The following is a 6791-nucleotide window of genomic DNA, read 5'->3' on the forward strand; positions in this document are numbered from 1 at the left end:
CCCGGGGAAAAAAGCAAACCCTCTTCCCAAAAAAAAAAAAAAAAAAAAAAAAAGATAGCAAACAAATAAAGCAAAATCAAATATCCATGACAAATCCAAAAGCAATTTCCTTGGAAAGATGTTGACAAGTCTAATGAAAGATATATGACGTTGACCTCTGTAACTGAATTAACTTGGTCATCTTCCCAACAAGATCACTATTTGAGTAAGAATTTCTTTTCTTTTTCTTTTTCTTTCTTTTTTTTTTTGAGACAGAGTCTCAATCTGTCGCCCAGGCTGGAGTGTAGTGGCGCCATCTCAGCTCATTGCAACCTCCGCCTCCCAGGTTCAAGCGATTCTCCTGCTTCAGCCTCCTGAGTAGCTGGGATTACAGATGTGCACCACCACGCTCAGCTAATTTTTTGTATTTTTAGTAGAGACGGGGTTTCATCATGTTGGCAAGGCTGGTCTCAAACTCCTGACCTCAGGTGATTGGCCCGCCTTGGCCTCCCAGAGTGCAACGATTACAGGCATGAGCCACTGTGCCTGGCCACTATTTGAGTAGAATTTCTCACCTCATTTGCCGTACTCCCTCCTGTACCTGTGGGACCTAGTACTCCCGGGTAAACCCTCTTTTTCATTGGAAGCTAGCTTGATGGTACCTTATCCCGCTTCCTTATCACAACAGGTGGCTCTCCCCTCTGTTATCATATTGCACTAAAATTCGGTCAAACGTTCCATCTCTTGTTGGGGGTACCCAAAACCACTCCCAGGTTTAATGATTCACTAGCATAACCATGAAAAGGAGGTCTAGAATAACAAACTCCATTTTGCTCCTGACCACACCCCTACCCTGCAATATCTTTTAGCATATAACCCAAACTAACTGTGGGAGGAATTTAGTGTATAGTTTAACTTTTTTTCTTTTCTTTTTTTTTTTGAGACAGAGTCTCGCTCTGTTGCTCAGGCTGGAGTGCAGTGGCGCGATCTCGGCTCACTGCAACCTCTGCCTCCTGAGTTCAAGCAATTCTGCCTCAGCCTCCTGACTAGCTGGGACTACAGGTGTGCACCACCACACTCGGCTAACTTTTGTATTTTTAGTAGAGACGAGGTTTCACCCTTTTGGCCAGGCTGGTCTCAAACTCCTGACCTCAGGTGATCTGCCTGCTTTGGTCTCCCAAAGTGCTGGGATTACAGGCATGAGCCATCACACCTGGCTATAGTTTAACTTTAAAGCCAGGATGATAATAGTCCCTTTGCAACACCCCTGAAGCAATAAGGAAGACATACACACAGTAACAATGTTATGCTAAAGATTTATAGGAACATCGTGACCTTACCAAGAACAAAGAAGTTAATGCAACCTCCTCAGCTGACGCCCAGATGTCTGTGGTCAACTGTCACTTCCCGGCTCAACCTCCTCCTTGTTCTGCCTTCCCCAATATAAAAAGAAGCTTGAGATTCATGCCTTTTACAATTGCTCTTCAGGACATGAGTCCACCATCTCTTTGGTTTGCTGGCTTGTAAAGCCATCTTCCTTGCCCCAACAGCTTGTCTTTTGACTTACTGGCTGTTGCTTGGCAAGCAGTTTGAGCTTTGGACTCGGCTACACTAGAAGGACTCAGAACTCAGAAAAGCTGTTACACTCATGGTTATGGTTTATTACACTGAAAGGATATGGATTAAAACCAGCAAAGGTAAAAAGTGCATGGTGCAAGCTGCCAGCTGTCCTCTCCCAGTGGGATTTTGCAGACAGTGTTTAATTCTCCCATCCTAGCAACAATGTGTGACAACACACACAAAGTGCTCCAACCAGGGATGCTCACCCAAGCCTTGGTATCCAGAGAGTTCATTGGGGTCAGTCATACAGTCATGGAACACCTGTAGAACTGACCTCAGTGCCTAAGTCTACAGAGATCAAATTAAAACTACATAGCTCAAAGTTCTCCCCACCCACCCAGGAATTACATTGATAGCATCAACCATCTAGCATGGATAGAAGCCCCCGCCATAATCACATTGTTAACGTGAGCTATCCAGCATGGCATCAAAGCCCCCAGATAAACAAAGACACTCCAACCAGGCAGGATATTCCAAGGTTTTAGAGCTTATCTCCCAGGAGCAAAGCAAGAGCTAAACCTTTTTTGGGAAGGTGCAGGGTTTGGACAACCTAAGTCTGCTGAGTCAATATTTTTCCTGCATACATCGCTGCAATTGTAGCAGAACTGAGTTTCAAGCAAATGGGTTTCAAGGAATGACCAAAATGCAGCAGTGTTCTACCATTGACTATAATGCGTTGCTGCTGGATTTTGGTCATTACTGAGAACCACAGCCATTAGTTATTATTGAGAGCCACAGCCATTAGTTGTTATTGAGAACCACAGCCCTTATGGAGTAACAGAGAGCTCCTCTGATTTCCTGGTCCATCTACTAAAAAGAAAACTGTGTTGAAGTGTTCATCCTCCTCATATTGGAACCAGAGCCTCCAGTACCCATCAGGACCCTGCAGGGCCTCAGTCTTGTTCACCAGTGTGTCTCCTCGTATAGCAGTGTCTGGCATAAGTCACCTGCTAGATGGAATGAGAACACATGGCATGCGGTTCTAAGATGACCCTCCTGCCTGCCTGCTCTCCCTTGACCAGAGACACGAGGAGCTGTATAATGTGGGTTTCCTTTATCTTAGTTAATAACAACCTTATTGCTGGGATTGGATCCTTCCAAGAGTATGTATCCACTCAGGTCTAGTGCCCACTGTAGGTGGGCACTAGGAGGTATGCAGAGAATTAGGTGCTTATAATATTGTGGAAAGTGCTGGAGAAGCAGCTCCTAAGCTTGTCCCTCCCTCCTCCCTCACATCCAGAACAGCCTACTTTTGAGGCCCCTAGGGTCACACAGGGAGCATGAAGTCTTGGTATCTGCCCAGCAACTGCCTTCCACATCCAGGAAGCTAGAGAATAATTTTATGAAGATGCAATCCAAGGAATCTTCCTAATGCAAGTCAGATGAAGAAGTTGTCACTGCCCTCACTGCTTCTTGTCACCCAGGAAGCTAGAAAACATATCCTGGAACTCTGCTTCATGAAAGTCTCCTGTTTCTTCTAATCCTTGTTTGCCAACAGCAATGGCTAAGAGTCATGGAAGATAACCTCTGTCTAACTGGGCCTTTCAAACGGCCTCAGAGACACCTCAGTTGGTGGAATCCAATTGTCATCCAAATCCCTGATTTCCAAATGAGGAAAGTGACAAGAAGCCTCACTGTTTCTGCAAAGGTCTTGCCCCAGACAGGGCTCCTCCAGTGAGAAGGAGCACAGGTGACTCATGCTGAAAAGCCAGAACAGTGAAGCATTGGGACAGATACCAGGATGTTGTCTCAGTCAGCTCAGGCTGCTGTAACAAAATACCATAAACCGAGTGGTCTATAAACAAGGCACCTTTATTTATTATAGTTCTGGAGGCTGGGAAGTCAAGATCAAGCTGTTGGTAGATTTGGCGTTTGGTGAGGACTCTCTTCCTGACTTGCAGATGGCTGCCATCTTTCTGTATCCTCGTATGGCAGAGAGAGTGCTATGGTCTGAGTGTTTGTGTTTCTCCAAAATTCGTGTGTTGAAACCTATCCCCAGTGTGATGGTATTAGGAGGTGGATCCTTGGGGATAATTCATTTGTGGGGGTGTAACCCTTATGAACAGGATTAGTGCCCTTATAAAAGAGACCCCAGAGAGCTGTCTCGCCCCTTCCACCATGTGAAGACACAGCAAAAAAAAGTACTCTTTATGAACCAGAAGGTGAGCCCGCAACAGACACTGAATCTGCTAGCACTTTGATGTTGGACTTTCCAGCCTCCAGAACTGTGAGTAATGCATTTCTGTTGTTCATAACCCACCCAGTCTATGGTATTTTAAAATAGCAGCCTAAATGGACTAAGAAAGAAAGTGAGATCTCTCTTCTTCTTCTGATAAGGGCACTAATCCCAAAATGAGGGCCCGATCGTCATGACCTCATCTAACCCTAATTACCTCCCACAGGCTCATGTCCTAATATCACCACATTACGGGTTCGGGCTTCAACATATGAATTTTGGAGGGAACTCATCAATCCATAGCAGACACCCAGAAGCAGACTTTGTTGTGTTGTTAATTTCCCCTGAAGATACTTCCTGCTGTTCTGCGAAAAGATATTGAATGAAATAAGACTTAGAGGGAGGCCTCTTCCACTTGCCATTTCTCAACCCATCTCACCCCTGCCTGAGTGTTGCAATCCCTACTTTGCATCATGAGAGCCAGAGGTGGGACCCCCCAAAGACCTGGGTTCAAATCCTGACCTCCCCACTTCCCGTCATGACAGTTTAGTTCGTCTTTCCAGCTCCAGTCAACTTATTTAAAAGTGACCTGGCAGGGGTGTTGGGATGGGTATGCAGGATTTAAATATACAGAGTGCATGGTATGTAGAAGATCAAAAGAGGAAAGTTTCCCAGAGGGATGCCACCACCTTCAAATGCCTCTGCTCAACTCCTGCGACTGAGCAGGGTGAATATTTTTATTCCCATTTCACAGATGAGGAGACTGATGCTACGAGACTTTTGCTGATTTGGCTAAAGTCATATAACTAGTGAATAGCAGACCCTAAAATCTGAGCCAGGGCTCCCAGCTTATGGCCAGAACCTTCCTCACTGTGCGACATGGCCCACATCATCAGAGTCAGGTAGAGACCCTCTCTGAGTCAGGCTCCCTATAGCGCCCCAGCCCCCATGTTGGGAAGACCCTCCCCACACCCTGCTCCCTAGAGAGCCCCGTATTTGTAACAAGATACCAAAGAGGCATCCATTGCCCAGAGCTGGTCAGGAGGCTGCCCTCTTGGTGATGTCTCCCTTGAGTGCCCGTGGGGAGGGAGGAAAGTGGACAGTGGGGTCCACCATCCTTGGGCACTTGTCCTTTCTCACCATGATGCACAGGATACTGAGAACCACTCCCCAAATGGACTGACGTGGGGTAGCAGAGGTGAGAGAAGAGAGGCCCAATGCCTTAATACATTCCTGATCCCCTTCCCTGGAAAATATGGAAGGATCGGAGCTCTCACCCTCCAATTCAGCTCACAAGGCTGGGGCTGAGCTCTGTCTGCGTCTCTGGGTGCCCAGATTGGTCCTGCTTTTGTGGAGGCTATAGCTTCACCTGGAAATGGACACCATGCAACAGCACAATGACAGCACAGGGACATGAGATTAAATACAGAAATAAGCGTTGCAGGTAACAGGGACCCCAGAGGGAGGGGTCTGGAAGGCCTGGAGCAGGCAGGGATGCCTTCCAGGAGAGGTGTGGCCTGAGCTAATCTTGGGAGAATGAGAAGGGAGGATGACGGTCTTTGAGGAAGCAGAAAGACAAGCACAGCCCCGAAAGGCAGAGAGAAGTGTGTGGGCTGCTCACACTGTCCTACACATCACATGCCCCGAGTTTGCCCTAAGAAGGCACCCCTCCGAGATGAGATCTTCACTTTCTGGAGGCCCCAAGAGCTGTCCCTCGAGGGCAGCGGTGGTGGGAGTCTCAGTGTGGTGCAGTGCCAGGCAGGGCCCCGGGCTCCCCGCCCTGCTGTGCCGAACGGCCAGTGTTCATTTTTCTCAGTCCTCCCCTAGCTCTGCCCTCCTGGGGCAGACAGCGTTTTCCAGGACAGGTTTCAGAGACAGAATGACAAGGGCCTGCTGGGGAAGGGACAGCGGCTCCCGATGCTGGCCTTGACATGGAAAAAGCCTGGGTGTTCCAGATGTGGGCCATCTCTTCAAGGAATTTGTCATCTCCTGGGGGACTCCAGGGCCCAGAGCACATCTGCTTCAAAGGTGCTTCCCTGTGGCATTGCCATGTCCTTTGCATTTGGCAAAGTGTCTGGTCCTAGCTAAAAAAATGAAACACACACAGGCTGTTTCTAAGCAGACCCTGCAGCCTCTCCCTGCCCCGAACTTGGATGAGCGAGAAGCACGGAGTCGGTGTGCTGCGGGAGACCCTTCCAGCCTGGTTAGGGAACCTCCAGTAGTGGGTTCTGTGGTTGTGGGCAGTGACTTGCTGCTTCGCCCTGTAAGAGGACTGCGCTTCTCCTTCCCACTGACTTCAGGCTTGACCCTATGACAATGAACGGTGAGCAGGAGCCGCATGCCCGCCTTCTGGGCAGAGGCTCAGAGAGCCACCTGGTGCCTTCCCTCCCCTCTAGCGGACTGGGCTCTGCAGCCTGGTGCCCAAGCAATGCTGACTCACCGCTTGTGTATAGAAACAAGCTTTTGTGGTTACAGCATGCTGGGATTAGGGAGTTTTGCTATGGCAATGTGAGCCAGAAAGAGCTGACTAATACAACCCCGTGCACCCGGTGGTTTGTCCAGACGAAGATGGTGAGAGTGTTTTCTGGAAAAGTCTGCAGCTGTGCGTCATCTCCTTAACAGACTCAGATCCCTTCTTCCCAAGAAAGGCACGTTGAGCAGCCCTTGACGCAGAGTCAGGGAGGACCAGGCAAGACTTTCCTTAGCGCCCAGAGCTAGGCACAGGGGGCGGGGCTCGCAACCGGCTGTGCAGGCTGCAAGGGGAGACATCTTTATCACTCCCAGCTCCTGCTTCCCCTCCACACACATGCACACGGCACCCCACACACCACACACATACACCACATGTACACACACACACCCACACACCTCCCCACACCCACACATGCACACACCAACCCACACACCACACACATACACATGTACACACACACACCCACACCCCCCACACATGCACACACACCACCCCACACACCACACACATACACAGGTACACACACACCACCCACACCCCCAC

This window comes from Hylobates moloch, unplaced genomic scaffold (genome assembly GCF_009828535.3).
Source record: "Hylobates moloch isolate HMO894 unplaced genomic scaffold, HMol_V3 SCAFFOLD_15, whole genome shotgun sequence".
NCBI classification, from domain to species: domain Eukaryota; kingdom Metazoa; phylum Chordata; class Mammalia; order Primates; family Hylobatidae; genus Hylobates; species Hylobates moloch.